Raw genomic sequence first — 21,219 nt, forward strand, 5'->3', positions numbered from 1 at the left:
GACATCCCGAGCCAGACGGTGACCCCTCTTTCCCCAGACAAATCCCACCACCTTGGATTGAAATTTAGATTTTTTAATAGGGATGGGTAGGGATCTGAATAGATACAATAGGCGAGGTAGTAAGTTCATTTTGACTGCATTCAGCCTGCCTAGCCAGGATAAGCCCTCCTTTGCCCATTTAGAGAGGTCTGCTTCTAAGATTCGGAAACTGGGAGGGTAATTGGCATTGTGTAAGTCTTTAACACACTTAGTTCATTTAATGCCTAGGTAGGAGATCGTGTCAGTAGCCCAAGAGAAGGGAAAGTGTTGTTTAAGTCGGGCAACGGTCGGTAGAGGCACAGTAATGTTAAGGGCGATGGATTTCGAGATATTTACCTGGAGGCCCGAAATGGTCCCGAAGTCACGGAGTAATTGGAACAGATTGGGGGTGGAAATTAGGAAATTAGTGGCGAGGTTAGGAATAATAACATGTCGTCAGCAAAGAGAGTGCATTTATGCTCTTCTTGTCCGCATATAACCCCTTGAATTTTTTAGTTTGCTCTAATTGCTATGGCCAGGTCTCGATTGCTATAGCAAAAATCAGGGGTGACAGGGGGCATACCTGCCTCGTGCCCCTGTGAATAGCAATTGGCGAAGAGTAATGTCCTAATAGACGCACCTGGGCAGAGGAAAGTGCGTAAAGGGTGTGCATAATCTTAATAAACCCAGCACCAAACCCCCACGTGCTAGGATATCAAAAAGATACGGCCATGAGACAGTATCAAAAGCTTTCTGCAGATCCAATGATAGTAAGAAGCCCTCCCGTACCGAACCCCCATCCCATCCTGAATGCAGAAGGGATATCAAATCAATTGCCCCCTGCACCTGTCCGGTCCGTGTCTCCCCGGGTTGAAGCCCACCTGGTCTTTATGTATGTAGCTAGGTATAAAGCTGGACATCCTGTTTGCTAGAATTTGTCATAATTTTTAGATCATTGTTAATCAATGATATAGGACGATAATTTCCAACTTCACAGGTATCTTTACCAGGCTTGGGTATGACCGATATGAAAGCAGTGTTTGAGTCATTCGGAAGAGGGGCTCCATCCCGGAGGGAGTTGAAGAACCGGGCTGACTTCAAGGATTTTATGACTTCCAATATTTCAGCTGATGAGAAGGGTTTATCTAGTAGCTCATGGTGTGTTTGCTGAAAGAGAGGCAGGTTAAGGTTCTGGAGGAACTGTTCTCTAGCTTTGGAATTTGTGTGGGACGTTATGTCATAGAGACGCTCGTAATAGTTATGGAATGATTTTAGTATCTCTACTGGGTTCTGCGTCAAAGTGCCCATCTTAGTTCTGATTTTGGGGAAGACCAAGGTATGAATTCTTGGGCTTAGTTTACTGGCCAGCTTTGATCCTATTTTGTCTTTTTGGTAATAGAAGCGAGCGCCTGTCCATCGCAAGTGCTTTTCCACGGAGGTGGTAAGTCAGAGGTTCAGTTTTTCTTGTGCCCTGTCGAGTTCTGCTAAGCTATCTGGGGTAGGGTTTCGCTTATGGCACTTACTCAGCAGACTAAAATCGTCCGTGAGCCGTAAGAGATCTGCAGTGTGTTCCTTTTTGAGTTGGGTGGATAGTTGTATGAGTCTCCCCCTCAGAACCGCCTTGTGTGCTGCCCACAGAGAGCCTGGTGAGATCGACTTTGTGCTGTTTTCGGAGAAGTATTGCGTTAAGGCTGTTTGAACTAATTTGCAGTGGGCCGGGTTGATCAAGAGCGCTTCGTTAAGTCGCCACCGAAAGGTCCCCCTCTCGCCAGTTCCTCCTCTAATAGTAAGCGACAGTATGGAGTGATCAGAAAGGGAGGAGTCGTGAATTTTGGAGGATTCAACCTTGGGTATAAAACGAGGTGGGACAAAGATGTGATCAATCCTGGTGAGCGTATTATGGGGAGCTGAATAGTGCGTATAGTCTCTGGTGCGTGGATTCATCTCCCTCCAGATGTCGATCAGACCAGCTGATTGTATGGTCTGCGCCACCCGAAGGCTACGTTTAGGAGGTCTTTTGGGTTTATGTTTTAGGGGGTTGGATCTGTCTAAGGAGAGATCGAAAGGGGTATTTGAGTCTCCCGCCGGGATCACTGCGCCAAGGAGATGGGGGTTCAAAGATTGCAGAGTTGTCTCAAAGAATTTGTCCTGGTGGGTATTTGGGGCGAAGTAAGAAATAAACGTGTATGTTTCCTCCTTAATTGTTACGGTCACCAGAATGTAGCGACCTTCGGGGTCTCTTATGGTTTTTGCGTGAGAAAAGCGTATTTTGTTAGAGAAGCAAATTGCCACCCCTCTGGTTTTGTTAGTCGCACTAGCAAGATAGAATTGAGAGAAATTTTTGTGGAGGAAAGTGGGATGATATGTTGCAGGGAAATGCATCTCTGGTAGCATTGCAACATCCGCATTCAGTGCATGAAACTGTTGCATTATTTTGCGTCTTTTTACTGGGGAATTCAGGCCCTGGACATTATTAGAGAGTATTCTAATTCTTAATTCTGCCTGTGTGGTGTCAGTCATGAGGTGTTTGGAGGAGTGTTATGTTCAAGAGGAGCTTACCTGTCAATGGTACTGTCCCCGGCAGATAGGAAATGACTTCGGATCCTTTGTGGAATCACGTGAAAGTGGGTGACGTAGAAAATCCAGCCAGACCCTGCAGCTGTGAGAATTGGACGGGGGGGGGGGGAGCAGGGAAGGGGGGGAGGGGGGAATTGAGAGTAAAGAAAGAGAAAGGGAAGGAAAAAGAGAAAGAGGAGAGAGATGTATGATAAAATGCATCGTGCAAGAAAAAACAAAAAAACAAACCCTCTAGGCTCAGGCAGGAGCCCTCTTCTGCCTGTACGCAATCCAGAAAATCAGGAGAAGGAACTGAAGTTCCCCTATCGGAGTCAAAGGGAGGCGCATTGTGCCCACCCCAGTCAACCCTGCCAAGGTGGTTATTGATCTCATTGCATCCATCTGAAAGTCTGAACCCTGTCGGAGCAAAAATGTGGGGGCAATAAAGATTACGCAGACCAACCTGCCCCCCCACCCCCTGCAGAGGCAGGCATGTATGGAACTGAGGCATGAAAAAAAAGCAAAAAAAAAAAACACACAACCCCCATGGGGACAAGAAAAAGCTTAGTTCAAACTGCCACTGTAGACAAGTTCCTTAGGAATCCTAGGACCAGTCCTGGGGAGCCTGCAGGGTGGGTAACGCCCCGCTGCCACCTCTGCAAGGTAACAGTTTGTCTCTAGGTGCAATCCAAGAAGGGATGAAAGAAGATTAGATGAAAAAAAAAAGTCCAGGAGCTAGCTCATGTCAGTTTGGACTCCCTAGATCTCTTGGGTAGTTGCTGCTGCCACATTTGCGTCATGGGACCCGTGGGGGATGGGTATTTGGAGGACTCCCTGAGGCGAGGAGGTCTGCAGTAATTCCTGAGAGATCAGACCAAGTTGTAATAAAAGACGTTCTCCATCCTGAAACGTTGGAAAAGTTGTATGGCTTGTTGCTGTACGTGAAGTTTAGGTGTAGGGGGAAAGCCCATCTATAGGTGATCTCTTTGCTTGCCAGAACTTGAAGCAGCGGTTTCAGTGCATGTCGCTTTTGTACCGTATAGGGTGACAGGTCGGTGAAGATTTGGATCAGATGTCCCATAAAGGACAGGTTGTCGGACGCTTTGGATAGCTTCATCACTTCCTCCTTAACCACATAATAATGCGGTTTTACTATAACATCCCTCGGGAGCCCATCAGGACAAGGGGGTTGCAATGCTCTGTGGGCCCTGTCCAGTTCCAAGCGCTGGAATATTAGGAATTAAGCTTTTGATGAAATCCTGGACCGCTGAGTGGGTGTCCTTAATAGATTCGGGGAGACCTGATGCGGAAACTATAGCATCTTGACCTGTTTTCAAGGTCGTCAATTTTCGCGGTAGCAATCTCCAAGTGGTCTTGGAGCTCTTGGATCCTAGCCATGTTTTTGTTAATACGCAGAGTCGCTTGGTCAGATTTGTGTTCAATCGCCGCAATCCTAATTCCTATCTGTTGCAGATCAGTGTGAATAGAGGCTATGATCTGTGCTGCTGTTTGAGATAATCCTCTAGTTAGCATTTGGGAGAATGCAGCCATCATGGAGGGAAAGTCAGTGGGAGAGAGGGATGGATCCCTGGCATCTGTGTCCCATGACTCAGGGCTGTGAAGCAGATCAGTCTGTGGAGATAGGGCACCCTCTCCAAAAACCCGCCCTATAAGGGATTCTGTTGATGCTGGTGAGGGGGCCCCAGGCAGGTGGCTACTCATTGTGGCATCCAGATCTGTGGAGAGCGGCAATGCTGCCTGGTCTTGGTCTGCAATAGAGTCAGCTATGCAGGACAGGCCTCGTGAGGTGACAGCGGCCATTTTAGATCAGCCGGGCTGTGCTGCGGCCGAGTTCAGGGCAGGGGTGAGGCTCCGGCGGGTGTGACCTGAGGACATCGGGGGGTAGCCGGGAGTGTCCTCAGCCGGCTGGTATAATTCCCGTGCGAAAACGAGGGCTCAGACCGTTATAGCGGCGGACATTAGGCCAGGGTGGCGCGGAGCTCCCGGTCTATGCGGCCATCTTGGACACTGCCGCGCATGCGCCTTGCCTGGGCAATTTCTATGGACTGCTGTGCTGACAATATCCTTGTGCTGATCAGTTTGGTCATCTTACTTTAAAAAAGTAATTCGTTAAGTTACAAATTACTTCTCCCAAAAAGTAATTGTGTTAGTAACTCGGTTACTACATTGTTACAGCAAAGTAACTGTGACAGGGGTGGCAGCAGTGGTACTTGAGGTGGCAGCGGTGGTACTTGAAGGGTGGCAGTTGTGGTGGTGTACTTGGGGGGGTGGCAGTGGTGGTGGTGTACAGTACTTGGGGGGGGGGGTGGCAGGCAGCGGTGGTACTGGGGGGTGGCAGCGGTGGTGGTGCCATCCTCTCCCATCACCACCTCTGCCTCTTACGGATCCCACCCCCCACCACCACTGATCTCATCCCTACCCTATCCCCCCATCACCTCTGTTGTAGAAGTGATGGTGGGTGGGTAGGGATGGGATCAGTAAAAAGCAGAGGTGGTGGAGGACTTGGGATGGATCAATTGCACTGCAATTCGAATGTCATTTGTCATTTATGCTCCTAGAATGCCTGATAGTGCTACTTGGATGTTAGGCCTTTGTATGTGGCCAGGCTGTGTAAAAGTTCTGAAAAAAAATGAACCATTCAAAAGACTCATTATGCCTCATAGATTATACGTTGGGTGTTTGCTTTCCAAAATGGGGTCATTTTGGGGGCAATGCCATTGTCCTGGTGCTCCAGGGCCTTCAAAATATAATAGGTGGTTGAGAAATGAGATGTGTCATTTATGCTCATAGAACGCCTGAAGATGCTTCTTCAATGTTGGACATTTGTATGTGGTCAGGCTGTGTAAAATTCCCACACATGTTGTATCGCCATACCCGGAAAGAGTAGCAGAATGTATTTTGGGGTGTAATTTGTTGTATGCATATGCTCTGTGAGAGAAATAACCTGTTAATATGACAATTTTGTAAATACCGTATATACTCGAGTATAGGCCGACCCGAATATAAGCCGAGGCCCCCAATTTACCCCCAAAAAAACTGGCAAACTTATTGACTCGTGTATAAGCCGAGGGTGAGACATGCCTGTCCATCCCTGTGTGTGTGTCCGTCCATCCCTGTGTGTCCGTCCATCCCTGTGTGTCCGTCCATCCCTGTGTGTCCGTCCATCCATCCCTGTGTGTGTGTGTGTCCATCCATCCATCCATCCCTGTGTGTGTGTGTCTCCATCCATCCATCCATCCATCCCTGTGTGTGTGTGTCTCCATCCATCCATCCCTGTGTGTGTGTGTCTCCATCCATCCCTGTGTGTGTGTGTATCCATCCATCCCTGTGTGTGTGTGTGTGCGTGTGTGCGTGTGTGTGTGTGTGTGTGTGTGTGTGTGTGTGTGTGTGTCCAGCCTACCTGTGTCCCGAGCCTTTGTCCCGAGCCTCCGTCCCGTGCCTTGCCTCCTTGCCTCCGTCCCGTGCCGTGCCTTGCCTCCGTCCCGTGTCGTGCCTTGCCTTGCCTCCGTCCCGTCCCGTCCCGTGCCGTGCCTTGCCTTGCCTCCGTCCCGTGCCCTCTTCGTCGGCGCCTCGGCGGCCATTGTAAAATTCAAAAGCCGCGCCTCCGCCTTCGCCTGTGATAGGCGGAACACTGAATTTCCCAGCAGCCTGTGTTCCGCCTATCACGGACATCGTATCATCCTCGTCCGTAGTACGAGGATGAGACGATGTCCGTGATAGGTGGAACACAGGCTGCTGGGAAATTCAGTGTTCCGCCTATCACAGGCGAAGGCGGAGCCGGAGGCGCGGCTTTTGAATTATAGAATGGCCGCTGTCTGTCTGCTCGACACGCTGATCGAGCGGGCAGACAGCGATGACTCGAGTATAAGCCGAGGGGGGCACTTTCAGCCTCAAAAAAGAGGCTGAAAATCTCGGCTTATACTCGAGTATATACGGTAAATAAAAATAAATCTTCATTTTGCAAAGAATTGTGGGAAAAAAATGCAACTTAAAAAAATTCATCATGCTACTTACTTAATACCCTGGAATGTCTACTTTCTAAAAGGGGGTTATTTAGCAGGTATCTATACTTTCCTGACGAGTTAGTGTCTCAAAAAATGATATACACCTGATATACTGAAGGCCTGATCAGATGTGATCAATTTTCAGTGATTGGCACCATAGTTGTAAACTCTATAAATTTACACAAATTTAGGTTATTTTTACCAAAGATATGTAGCAGTATAAATTTTGGCCAAAATTTATGAAGAAAAAATACAAATTTGCAAAATTTTATGAAGGAAACAAAGAAAAAGGCATTTTTTTTTCACAAAATTTACGGCATTTTTTATTTATAGCACAAAAAAATAAAAAACCCACTAGTGATTAAATACCACCAAAAGAAAGCTCTATTTGTCTGAAAAAAAAGGACACAAATTTCATTAATTCATTGGGCACAGCGTTGCATGACTGAGTAATTGTCATTCAAAGTGTGAGAGTGCTGAAAGCTGAAAATTGGTCTGGTCAGGAAGGGGGTGTAAGTGCACTGTATTGAGGTGGTTAAAAAAAGACCAACATTACAAAAAAAAGAAAAAATAGAAAAAAGAAAAAAAAAACGATTTCCCTTAGTTACTACAAAACTTTGCAATTAAATCTTTGTTCATAAATTTATGCCAAAATGTATTCTGCTACATATCTTTGGTTAAAAAAAAAAAAAAAAAAGAAAAGAAAAGTATAGATTATTTACAGTAGTCTGTGTGAAAGTTATGAAGGCTACAAACTATGATTTTATATATATATATATATATATATATATATATATATATATATATATATATATATATATATATATATATATATACACACACATATACACACAGTGTGACGGATCCTATCCCACACTCCGCTGAGTGCTTCCGTCAGTAATATTGCTTCCTCCAGTCTGACCATTAGAGAGATATATTAACCACTTCAATACAGGGCACTTAAACACCTTCCTGCCCAGACCAATTTTGAGCTTTCAGCGCTGTAGCACTTTGAATGACAATTGCGCGGTCATGCTACACTGTACCCAAATGAAATTTTTATCATTTTTTTCCCACAAATAGAGCTTTCTTTTGGTGGTATTTAATCACCTCTGCGGTTTTTATTTTTTGCTAAACAAATAAAAAAATACCAAAAATTTAGAAAAAAAAAATGTTTTTTTTTGTTTCAGTTTCAAAACTTTGTAAATAAGTACGTTTTCTCCTTCACTGATGGGCACTGATGGGGCTACACTGATGGGCACTGATAAGGCGGCACTGATGGGCACCAATGATGTGGCACCAATGAAGTGGCACTGATGAGGTGGCATTGATGGACACTGATAGGCGGCACTGATAGGCGGCACTGATGGGCGACATGGATGGACACTGATAGGTGGCACAAATTGGCACTGATAGCTGCCACGGATTGGCATGGATGGGCGGCACAGATGGGCATGGATAGGCGGCACAGATGGGCATGGATAGGCGGCACAGATGGGCATGGGTGGGCACTGATAGGCGGCACAGGTGGGCACTGATAGGTGGCACAGGTGGGCACTGATAGGCGGCACAGGTGGGCACTGATAGGCGGCACAGGTGGGCACTGATAGGCGGCATTGGTGTTATACTGTACTAATGGATGCCAATCAGTGCCAAACAATAATGCATGCCAATCAGTGATGCCCATTGTGGGCACTGATTGGCATCCATTATGGGCACTGATTGGCATCCATTGTGCTGACTGGCATCCCTGGTGGTCTAGGGAGGATTACCTTTTTCTGGGCATCCCTGGTGGTCTGGTGGCGTCCCTGGTGGTCCAGTGTGGGCATCCTCGGGGGGGCTGTGCTGATAATCGATCAGCACAGACCCCCCCTGTCAGAGGAGCAGCCGATCGGCTCTCCTCTACTCGCGTCTGACAGACGCGAGTGAGGAAAAGCCGATCACCGGCTCTTCCCATTTACACTGTGATCATCCGTGATTGGACACGGCTGATCACGTGGTAAAGAGTCTCCGTCGGAGACTCTTTACCGAGATCGTAGTTGCCGGGTGTCAGACTGACACCCCGCAACAACGATCGCCGCGATGCGCGCCCCCGGGGGCCGCGCAGCGGCTCATAATCCTGATCACGTCATATGACGTCCGGTCAGGATTATGCAACCACTTTGCCACCGTCAATTCCCTATAGGGCGGGCGGCAAGTGGTTAATTATAGCTGCACTGAATAAAAGGCTAGCTGGTAATAGCTTGTATGATTTTTATTGGACAGAATATAGCCTTTTTATACACTTTCTAACACAAGGGGTTAGATAACGAGGTAGGGCTGGATCATGAAAAAGAAAAGGGGAAAAAATTGCGCTACAGAATAAAGAAATTAATAAAAATCAATGATGCTGCAGTTCTAATATATACCAAAAAAGTTATATACATGTATAGATGAGAAAAGAGAAAGAACCGCGCAGTCCCTAATAATTAATATTAAGGTATAAACACCTCACCCAAAAACTGGATATAAACCCTAAGTGATTATAATTTGATAACACCTGTTTCAGAAATGAATCTCATACAGTGCAAAAGTGTTACATATAAAATGACATCACTATGTATCTGGTGAGTCCCAAACCTAGTGTGTTACATATACTAAACACATTTAACAATACATATACAGCAGTGTCACTGATTGCATATACAGTGGATCACAATAATATTATACCATACACTAACATGCAAAATATAATGTGCAAATAAATAAATCACATAAATTATTAATGTGTCCTTTTGTGATAATTCTTGTAAAAAACAAGATTTTTTTTATATAAACTGTAGACAAAACACCACGTGTCACAGATAACTCCAGGTCCCTGAATCGTGTTCCAACGCAGGACAAGCTGAGGTGCACCACCACCAAACAAATAAGATTGGCTCCTTACCAGATGTCCTAGTAATTAGTAGTTACAGTTTAATTACAGTTTATATAAAAAAATCTTGTTTTTTACAAGAATTATCACAAAAGGACACATTAATAATTTATGTGATTTATTTATTTGCACATTATATTTTGCATGTTAGTGTATGGTATAATATTATTGTGATCCACTGTATATGCAATCAGTGACACTGCTGTATATGTATTGTTAAATGTGTTGTTTAGTATATGTAACACACTAGGTTTGGGACTCACCAGATACATAGTGATGTCATTTTATATGTAACACTTTTGCACTGTATGAGATTCATTTCTGAAACAGGTGTTATCAAATTATAATCACTTAGGGTTTATATCCAGTTTTTGGGTGAGGTGTTTATACCTTAATATTAATTATTAGGGCTGGATCATGGCTACCCCCCCCCCAGCAATAACTTAATTAACATGTTATTTATATGATTGTCAGCTAACAGAGCACTTAAAGCGGAGGGCCGGTTATAAAAAAAAAAAAAAAAAAAAAAGTCAGCAGCTGCAAACACTGCAGCTGCTGACTTAATAAACACACTCACCTGTCCAGGGCGCCCGCGATGTCGGCCGCCCGAGGCCGACCCGTCCCTCGGCTCTCGGGTCCCGGCGCCGCCATCCCTTGTAAGGGAAACAGGCAGCGGAGCCTTATGGCTTCACTGCCCGTTTCCTACTGCGCATGCGCGAGTCCCGCAGCTACTGCACATGCGCGAGTCCCGCAGCGCTTTCTGAATGGGACGCGCTGTGTTCTGGAACACACAGTTCCCAGAACACAGCGCGACTCATTACCCAGAAGACGCCGTGACGAAGACAGAAGACAGAAGATCTCCGCGGAGGAGGAAGAGGAAGATTAGGAGAAAGTGCCTAGCAACAGGCATTTCTGGTAAGTAAAAAAAAAAAAATTTTTTCATTTTTTTTTTTTTAGATTTTTTGTAATTTTTTACATTTTTTTGTTTTTCAGGGTGGCCCTCCCCTTTAAGGCAGCCCAGGTGACTGGACTGTCCATCTCTGCAGGCCAATCCAATGTGGTCAGCTTTTTCAATGGTAATGTATTGTTCAGAATTAACCACTTCAGGACCGCCGTATTGCCAATGTACGTCAACACAATGGCACAGGCAGGCACAATCACGTAGATGTACGTGAATGCCTTCTAGCGGGTGGGGGGTCCGATCGGACCCCCTCCCGCTAGATACGGCGGTCCCTTTCGGTGCCGGAGCGATCCGCGATGAGGGGATGGCCGTTGGTTTCTGGCCATCCCCTCTCGATCGCTCCTGGCCAGTGACGAACTTCCTCCCCTGTGAAAATGTAAACACAGGAGGAGGAAGTGATGTCACACTCCTCGTGGCGGTCTTTTTGAACCGGACAGCGAGGAGTGAAGACGTCCAAGTAAGTGCACCAACAGTCCACTGACACATAGGTACACACAGGCACACATTTCACCCCAGTCACCCCCCGATCACCCACCCGATCGGCCCCCCGCCCCCCCCCAGTCACAGTGTCACTAATGCAGTGTTCATTTATTTATTGATCACTACATTTAGTGTCAGTTGTGACTGTAAAAAGTGTCAGGGCAGCTAGTGTTAGGCCCCTACCCGGGCCAGGGTAGCCCCCTACCCCCCCCTAATAAAGGTTTAACCCCTTGATTGCCCTCCCAGTTAACCCTTTCACCCTCTTTTACCAGTGTCACTAAGCGATCGTTTTTCTGATCGCTGCAATAGTGTCACTGGTCCCGCTAGGAAGCTAGTTTTTTTTTAGGTTCAACGCCAGGTTTTTATACCGTTAGGTACCCCGATATATAACCTAATAAAGGTTTTAACCCTTTGATTGCCCCTAGAGTTAACCCTTTCACCAGCGATCGCTGCATAAGTGTCACTGGTGACGCTGGTTAGCCAGTTAGTTATTTAGTTATTTAGGTTCCCCGTCAGGTTTTCATAAAGCTTCAGGTACCCCCATATAAATACCCAATAAAGGTTTTAACCCCTGATTGCCCTTAGTTAACCCTTTCACCAGTGATCACCGTATAAGTGTTACGGGTGACGCTGGTTAGGTAGTTCGCTTTTTATAGCATCAGGGCACCCGCCATTTATTACCTAATAAAGGTTTAACCCCCTGATCACCCGGCGGGTGATATAAATTTGGTTTTAGGGTCAGAAAGGGTCTGCGTCACCCCAGGCAGTGCTAGGTTAGTGCCAGCACCGCTAACACCCACGCGCAAAGCATACACCTCCCTTAGTGGTATAGTATCCGAACAGATCAATATCTGATCTGATCAGATCTATACTAGTGTGCCCAGCAATTTAGGGTTCTAAAAAAACGCATTGTTAGCAGGATCAATCCAGATACCTGCTAGCACCTGCGTTTTGCCCCTCTGCCCAGCCCAGCCCAGCCCACCCAAGTGCAGTATCGATCGATCACTGTCACTTACAAAACACAACACACATAACTGCAGCATTCGCAGAGTCAGGCCTGATCCCTGCGATCGCTAACAGTTTTTTTTTGTAGCGTTTTATACAGTCGCTGACAGGCTAGGTGCTTTTTTACCTGTGAGTCTCACTACTGTACCCCTAAATTTAGAGCCCAAAATGGCAAAGCGAAGGTACACTAGTGAAGAGGCCTACACGTTTCTGAGCATGACAGATAGTGAAGAGGAAGACACTGATCTGTCAGATTCAGGCTCAGAATACGAACCTGTAGAGGACAGCGCCTCCATGTCAGATAGCTCTGACGACGAAGAAGAGGTCCCTGCTATTGTCAGGCGTACCCGACCCCGATTTTCTGATGTTGTTGAGGTGCAGGATTTGCAAGTCCCTCGTATGGAGTATAGAGCCAGTACTAGCGCCGCTCATCCTTTTGGTGAACTGGCAAGCACCAGCGGCCTAGTACACCCTGGACGTACATCCAGCACTGCAGTATCACGTGGTGACGTGGCGAGTCCCATAAGTGCAGTTCAAACTGGCGAGGTGGCAAGCACAAGTAGTGTCCCGCTGCCACCAAGAAGAAGACAAAGACAGGCCCGTCGTACCCATAGTGCCCTTCCTGCAGAATTCGCCTATCCTAATTGGGTGCCCACCACTTCTGCAGAACCCGTACTTCCCCCATTCACTGCCCAACCCGGTATTCAGGTGGATACAGATGATTTTACGCCACTCGATTTTTATTCTCTGTATCTCACGGAAGATCTCTATAGATCTATTGTGGACCAAACCAATTTATATGCTGGTCAACGCATCGCCGCTAATCCCCAGTTGCCGTCTCTTGCCAGAGATTGGAAACCAGTTACGGTTTCCGAATTTAAGACGTTTCTGGGCCTTTCCCTCAACATGGGCACACATAAATTCATGCGGATGCGGGCTTATTGGTCCACGCATCCGGCTGACCACATGCCCGTGTTCTCTAACTCCATGTCCAGGAAACGATACGAGCAGATCTTGCGGTTCTTGCACTTCAGTGACAATGAACTTTGTCGTCCACGTGGAGACCCTGAATACGATCGGCTCTACAAAATTCGGCCCCTCATAAACCACTTCAACCAACGTTTTGCAGACTTGTTTACTCCCCAAAAAGTTGTCTGCGTTGATGAGTCCCTGGTTAAGTTTACTGGTCGCTTGTCATTCAAACAGTACATTCCCAACAAGCGTACCAGATACGGGGTCAAGCTCTATAAGTGCTGTGACAGGGCCACAGGCTATGCATGGAGCTTTATGGTTTATGAGGGTAAAGATAGTTACGTAGAGCCGGAGAACTGCCCTGATTACATAGGAAGCGCTGGCAAGATAGTGTGGAAATTGGTGTCACCCTTATTCGGAAAGGGGTACCACTTGTACGTGGACAACTATTACACCAGCGTGCCACTGTTTAGTCATTTATTTGATAATCAGATTGGAGCATGTGGCACCGTGCGACCTAATCGCCGGGGCTTTCCCCAGCGGCTTGTAGATTCCCGTCTTAGGCTGGGGGAGAGAGCCTGCTATCGGTGTAATAATTTGCTCGCTATGAAGTGGAGGCATAATAAGAATGTTTTCGTTCTTACCTCCCTTCATGCAGACACGACGGTCCAAATTTCTACGGCGACTGGTATTGTGGAGAAACCCCTCTGTGTCCACGAATATAACAAAAATATGGGAGGGGTGGACCTCAATGACCAGATGTTGGCGCCGTATCTAACTTCCCGTAAGACCAGACGCTGGTACAAAAAAGTGTCTGCTTACTTATTTCAATTGGCTTTGCTGAATGCTTTTGTGTTATACAAAACTTCAGGCGGAACATTAACCTTTCTTTTCTTCCAAAGAGAGGTTGTCACAGAGCTTCTGTATCCAGAGGGTCCTGTACCTCACCATTCCCAACCAAATGCAGTAAGCCGGCTGCATGAGAGGCATTATTCTTATGTCCTCCCGAGTACCCCTACCCAACGAGCCCCCCAAAAAAGATGTCGTGTCTGTAGCAAGCGCGGATATAGGCGTGACACCCGTTCTTATTGTCCACGCTGTCCTGGCAATCCTGGTCTTTGTCAGGATGAGTGTTTTGAACGCTACCATGAACTAGTGAAGTATTAGCGTAGGGTACAGCATTTCACAGGCTAGGCACACTTACACAGGGTCTCCCAAGATGCTATCGCATTTTGAGAGACCCGAACCGTTACAGTTACAGTTTACAGTTCAAAAAAAAGTGTATAAAAAAAAATAAAAAAAAAGTAAAATAAAAAAAACAAAAAAAATATAAAATATAAAAAACAAAAATAGTTGTCGTTTTATTGTTCTCTCTCTCTCTCTCTCTCTCTCTCTCTTCTCTCTAATTTTTTATACTTTACTGTTTACTGTGTTATTGTTAACCATTTTTCATGTTTTCAGGTACGCCATTCAGCTGCAGCGTGGATTTATTTATCTTGACAGCAACAGCGTTTGCTCCCACGATACATAAAGCCGTGACTCCAGTGCTGTAGGCGGTGATTTCACCACCACAGTTAAAAAAGAGCATATATGCCGAAGCATGGGGGCATAAGGGGTGGAGGAGCGATTTTGCTCCTAATGCCGCGTAGATACGGTCAAAATTCCGACGGAGGGCTTGCCCGTGGAAAAGTTTGAACGTATGTACGCGGCATAACTTTTTTGCGGGAGGATGCCCCCATGCTTCGGCATATATATATTTTAGGCACAGGTTGTGTTAAAAAATGTTTTATTTTTTACAGTTTTTTTTGGCATTTGCTTTGCAGGTATGGTATGGTCAGGTTTTCCTGTGATGTTACTTTGTTTTAACGTTAACCATAATTTGCTTAGCAGGTACGCCATTCAGCTGCAGCGTGGATTTATTTATCTTGACAGCAACAGCGTTTGCTCCCACGATACATAAAGCCGTGACTCCAGTGCTGTAGGAGGTGATTTCACCACCACAGTTAAAAAAGAGCATATATGCCGAAGCATGGGGGCATAAGGGGCGGAGGAGCGATTTTGCTCCTAATGCCGCGTACATACGGTCAAAATTCCGACAGGGGGCTTGCCCATGGAAAAGTTTGAACGTATGTACGCGGCATAACTTTTTTGCGGGAGGATGCCCCCATGCTTCGGCATATATAAATGGTGCATGCATGTCCATCATTAGAAGTGGGTGGATGAAGGGAAGTATCTAATGGTGGGCATACCCACCGATCAATCTCTTTTTTTTCGTTCAGACAACATGACTCTCAGTAAATAGCTTGGGGTGTCTACTTTCCAAAATGGGGTAATTTGGGGGGGTTTTGTGCTATTTTGGCATTTTATGGCCTTTGCACCCTTAGAAATCCTGAAGGTGGTGATTGGTTTTCGGGGTGCCGTACGCGACTAGACTCCCAAAAAGTCCCACACATGTGGTATCCCCATACTCGGGAGAAGTAGCTGAATATATTTTGGGGTGCAATTCCACATATAACCATGGCATGTGTGAGCAATATATCATTTAGTGACAACTTTTTGTACATTTTTTATTTTTTTTTGTCATTATTCAATCCCTTGGGACAAAAAAAAAAATATTCAATAGTGTCAAGATGGCCCTCGGCAAATAGCTTGGGGTGTCTACTTTCCAAAATGGGGTCATTTGGGGGGGTTTTGTGCCATCTTGGCATTTTATGGCCGTCAAAACTGTGATAGGTAGTGATAGGTAGTGAGGAGTAAAATAAAAAAATTATGCCCTTAGAAATCCTGAAGGCTGTGCTTGGATTTCGGGGTCCCGTACGCGGCTAGGCTCCCAAAAAGTCCCACACATGTGGTATCCCTGTACTCAGGAGAAGCAGCAGAATGTATTTTGGGGTGTCATTTCACATATGCCCATAGCATGTGTGAGCAATATATCATTTAGTGACAACTTTGTGCAAAAAAAAAAAAGTTTGTAATATTCCCGCAACTTGTGGCAAAATATAAAATATTCCATGGACTCAACATGCCTCTCAGTAAATATCTTGGGGTGTCTACTTTCCAAAATGGGGTCATTTTGGGGGGTTTTGTGCTATTTTGGCTTTTTATGGCCTTCGAAACTGTGATAGGTAGTGAGGGGTGAAATCAAAAATTTGCACCCTTAGAAATCCTGAAGGTGGTGATTGGTTTTCGGGATGCCGTGCGCGACTAGACTCCCAAAAAGTCCCACACATGTGGTATCCCCGTACTCGGGAGAAGTAGTGGAATATATTTTGGGGTGCAATTCCACATATAACCATGGCATGTGTGAGCAATATATCATTTAGTGACAACTTTTTGTACATTTTTTTTTTGTCATTATTCAATCCCTTAGGACAAAAAAAATAAATATTCAATGGGCTCAACATACCCATCAGCAGTTTCCTTGGGGTGTCTACTTTCCAAATTGGGGTCATTTGGGGGGGGTTTGTACTGCCCTGCCATTTTAGCACCTCAAGAAATGAGATAGGCAGTCATAAATTAAAAGCTGTGTAAATTCCAGAAAATGTACTCTAGTTTGTAGACGCTATAACTTTTGCGCAAACCAAAAAATATACACTTATTGACATTTTTTTTACTAAAGACATGTGGCTGAATAAATGTTGCCCTCAATGTATGACTAAAATTTAGTTTATTCGATTTTTCTTATAACAAAAAGAAGAAAATATCATTTTTTTTCAAAATTTTCGCTCTTTTTCCATTTATATCGCAAAAAATAAAAATCGCAGAGGCAATCAAATACCATCAAAAGAAAGCTCTATTTGTGGGAAGAAAAGGACGCAAATTTCGTTTGGGTGCAATATTGCATGACCGCGCAATTACCAGTTAAAGCAGCGCAGTGCGAAATTGGAAAAAGACCTCTGGTCCTTAAGGTGTTTATTGGTCCGGGGCTGAAGTGGTTAAACAAACTAAGAATAGTTTTTGGGCAAATCCAAGAAAGCAATCTCTCAAAAATTTAACAAAAAGAGGAATATAGCAATGACAAATAATAGGGTCAATGTGGGCAGAAAGGGTCTCTTTAACCAGTGTCTGTGACAGTGCCCCCCCCCCCCCGACCCATAGTCCGGTAAAATCGTAAGGCTGCAGAGCCAAGCTCCATCGTAACAAACGTCCACTATCCCCAGAGACCAGATTAAGCCAGATTAATGGATTGTGGTTGGTGAGCACCGTAAAAGATTGTCCGTGGAGATAAGGTTGCAATTTCTTGAGAGCCCTCACCAGCACCAAACACTCCTTCTCCACATCTAACCGACTTCCTTGGGTAACAGCTTCTGACTGATGTAGGCGACTGGGTGCTTACCGCCATCAGGTCCTATTTGGCTCAGTACTGCCACTAGCCTGAATGTAGAGACATCTGTGTGGACACAAAAACATTTCGTTGGGTCAGGGGCAGCTAGAACAGGAGCCAAAGTTAGTGCACTCTTTAAGCATTGGAAGGCAGCTTCACATCCTGGGACCACAGTACCTGTCGGGGAAGGTACTTCTTAGTAAGGTCTGTCAGGGGCTTAGCGATGGAACTATATTCTGGGACAAAACTTCCTATAGTACCCAGCTGTGCCGAGGAACACCAGGACCTGGGTTTTAGTATGGGGGGGGGGGGGTTGGCCACTTGGCAATCGAGTAGACAGTGGATAACAATCTTCGTAGGCTCAGGTCATTGTTGTCCACTGCCTGCTCGATGTCCAAGGTACTGTACCTCGGACATCCCTATGCTGCCTTTTTCTGGCTTAAGGGTTAGTTCTGCATCCTTGATGTGGTCTAACACGACACCCAGGTGGACCTCCCAGGTATCGCTGTAGATTGCAATGTTGTCCAGATATGCATAAGCATAGTCATGGAGGCCATCGTGGAGTCGATCTACCATTGTCACATACCTGTTTGGAGGCCGAAATGCTGAGAGGGCTCCCCTTGTGCCTGAGTGCAGTACACCCCTGAAGTTGGGTACAGAGGGTGTAGTGCCCAGAGAAGCACAGGTTGCCAGATGGATTCCGGAGATATGACCTGGTGGGCACCTGAAGGACACCAGGTAATGCAGGAAGCACAGCAGAGTTAAAGTCTATAAGAATCCTCGGTAATACTTGGCAAGGTGTGCGTAAGGAGCAGTAGTGGAAGCCAGGCCAGGGGTCAAACACAGTAGATCCAGCAGGAGGATGAGGCAGGTTGCAGAAACGGGGACAAATCAAAGGTCTGGTATCAGGAAGCAGGCAGGAACAGGTAACTGTAGTGAAGTCCGTGATACTAGCTGGGATCAGGTATAGGAGAAGACAGCAAGTCGGTAAAGCAAGCCAGGGGGTCAAAACCAGAAGAGCAGATCAGACAGGTCAGGAACAAGCCGGGTTACAACAGGAATCCAAATAGTACTTTCACAGAGGTTCAGGAACACAGGAAGACTGACAAACCAGCAACTGCAGACACCAGCAGACTTCCTTATATAGGCCCATGTGACCTGCTGGTAGAGATACTGGGTCCTAAAGTCCTTCTCCTGCCAGAGATTCTGGGTCCTAGAGCCATTCTCCTATGATGGCTCCCTGACAACTGACACTATAGCCCGTTCTCCTACAGACATTTCCCTGACAACCATCCTCTGGAAAGTCATCTGTGCATTCTATATCACAAATGGCATTACTTTAGACTGGTATAGGCCAAATGGGCTAATGAACACCGACTTTGGAATAGATTCTGCATCCAGAGGAATTTGCTAGTAGCCTTTGCATAGGTCAAGGGTTGTCAGGAATTTTTACTGAGCAATGCAATCTAAGCCCTTGTACACACGGTCGGAGATTCTGCCAACCAAATCCGTCGGATTTTGTCCGTCAGATTTAGTCTGACGGATTGTGTCCGAAACTGTTGCATACACACGGTCGGACTAAGTTGTCGAAAAATCCGATCTTTCAGAACGTGATGACGTAATTTCGTTACGATGGGACTAGATTCAGGCTAGTAGCCAATAGCTTTGATGTAGGAATTTGATCTGAGCATGCGTGGCACTTGATCTGATCAAAATTCTCTACACATGATCGGATTACGTCCGACCGGCCCAGTTGGTCGGGAAATATTTCCAACATGTTGGAAAATTGGGTCCGATGGAGATTCGGACGGAATCAGTCCAATGCATACCACACACAGTCGGATTATCTGACGACACGGTCCGATAAGATGCATTCCGACGGATTCTCCGACCGTGTGTACGCGGCATAACAGATCATCCACCCGGGGCATAGGGCAAGCGTCAATGGTGGTGAAATCATTTAATGTGTGGTAGTCTACACAGAACCGAGTCATGCCGCCCCCCTTCGGTACGAAGACCACCGGGGAAGCCAGGGGCTGCTGGATGGCTCAATGACTCCAAACTCAAGCATCTCCTTAATCTCATGATGCATTCCCTCTCTCACTATGTCAGGTATCCACTAAGCCGCCTGTCTTAGTGGCAGTTGTCCCGGGGTCTCCATTTGGTGCACTGCCATAGTAATGTACCCAGGGACTGTGGAGAACATTTCCCTTCTCTGACTAAGGACCTGTTTAGCTTGTTCTCTCTGCTCTGGCAGGGGAAGGTTCTCAGAATCTTCCACAGCTGGAACACATATAGGGGCCACCTCTCCTGATCTTTCCCAGTATGTTCACAAGAAAGGTCCCTTGGACTCTTTCATTCAAACATTTAGCCACTAGGAAGATCGTGTCACAGAGCTCTGCCACAACCCGGTTAGGTCCCTGCCAAGTGGCCTGTAACTTGAGACAGAAGTACAATCAAATCACACTTGTTTATTAATAAAAATAAAAAGGTAAATAGAAAAAAAAAGCGTAGTCAAGCATAGCCAGAGTCCAGTAGCCAGATCGGGTAGTCAGCCAGTCCAAAGTTCATAAACCAGATCGGGTAATCAGCCAGTCCAGACGTCAGGGATCCAAGGAGAGCAACTGCAAGCAGGATAGAAGCCAGGAGGGATGTCAGCAAGCCAGTCTTGAAACAAACAGCAGAAGATGGTTCCTAGTGATGTGACAAACGCAAAGGCTAAGGAAAGAGTGAGCTGGAAGGCTTTAAATAGGCAGGTCAGACGAGCATCATCGGGAACAGCTGGTAACTGTGGAAAGAGAAGAGAGCTGGCAATTAGCCGACAGCTGAGCGGCCAGCCCAGAGGAAGAAGGGCTAAGCCAACAATGGATTGTACCTCGTACTCCTCATGGTTCTCAACTTGAATAGGGTAAGGACATGGCACCGAGGTGGTAAATCGGTTACAGACCAACGGTTTCAATAAGGAGACATGAAACACATTTGAGATGCGCATACAAAGAGGAAGGTCCAATGTGTAAGCTACTGGGTTAATCCTGCGAAGGATACGGAAAGGCCCAATAAACCGAGGTGCAAACTTCAGTGAGGGAACACGAAGCCGGAGGTTGCAAGATGACAGCCAGACCCTGTCCCCAACCTGGTAGGAAGGTGCAGGCAGGCGTCGGCGGTCAGCATGGAGTCTGTACCTATCATTAGCATGACGAAAAGCCTCCTGGACTTGTACCCAAGTGGAACGAAGACCACGGAGATGCTCCTCTAACGCATGAATACACTGCGGAAACAAACGAGTAAGGCAACATGGAAGGTTGGAAACCATAATTCGCCATAAATGGAGACATCGGGAGGCAGAATTCAAGGCACTGTTGTGAGCAAACTCTGCCCAAGGTAATAGGTCAGGCCAGTTGTTATGATGGTCAGAAATATAGCAATGTAGGAATTGCTCCAAGGACTGATTGGCTCGTTCTGCTGCCCCATTAGACTGCGGGTGATACGCAGAAGAGAACGCAAGCTGGATTCCCAACTGTGCACAAAAGGCTCACCAGACCCGGGAGACAAACTGACTGCCCCTATCCGAGACAATCACTTTGGGTAGCCCATGTAAGCAAAAGATCTCCTGAGCAAAAATGGAAGCCAGTTCCTTAGAGGTGGGCAACTTAAGTGGAATGCAATGACACATCTTTGAGAACCGTTCAACCACCATAAGGATAACAGTGTTGCCTTGGGAGTTGGGCAATTCCACAATGAAATCCATAGACAGGTGAGTCCAGGGCCTCTCTCCATTGGGTATGGGTTGTAGGAGGCCCACTGGAAGGTGTCGTGGAGTCTTACTCTGAGCACACATGGGACAGGCAGCTACAAAGGCAGTAACATCAGCCCGTAGACTAGGCCACCAGAATTGTTGGGAGAAGGCCCAAATGAGTTGATTCTTCCCAGGATGGCCAGCTGCCTTGGGAGAATGGTAAGTCTG

Source organism: Lithobates pipiens, unplaced genomic scaffold (genome assembly GCF_037356315.1).
Source record: "Lithobates pipiens isolate NorthernLeopardFrog02 unplaced genomic scaffold, aLitPip1_a1.2 Scaffold_30, whole genome shotgun sequence".
Classification (NCBI taxonomy): domain Eukaryota; kingdom Metazoa; phylum Chordata; class Amphibia; order Anura; family Ranidae; genus Lithobates; species Lithobates pipiens.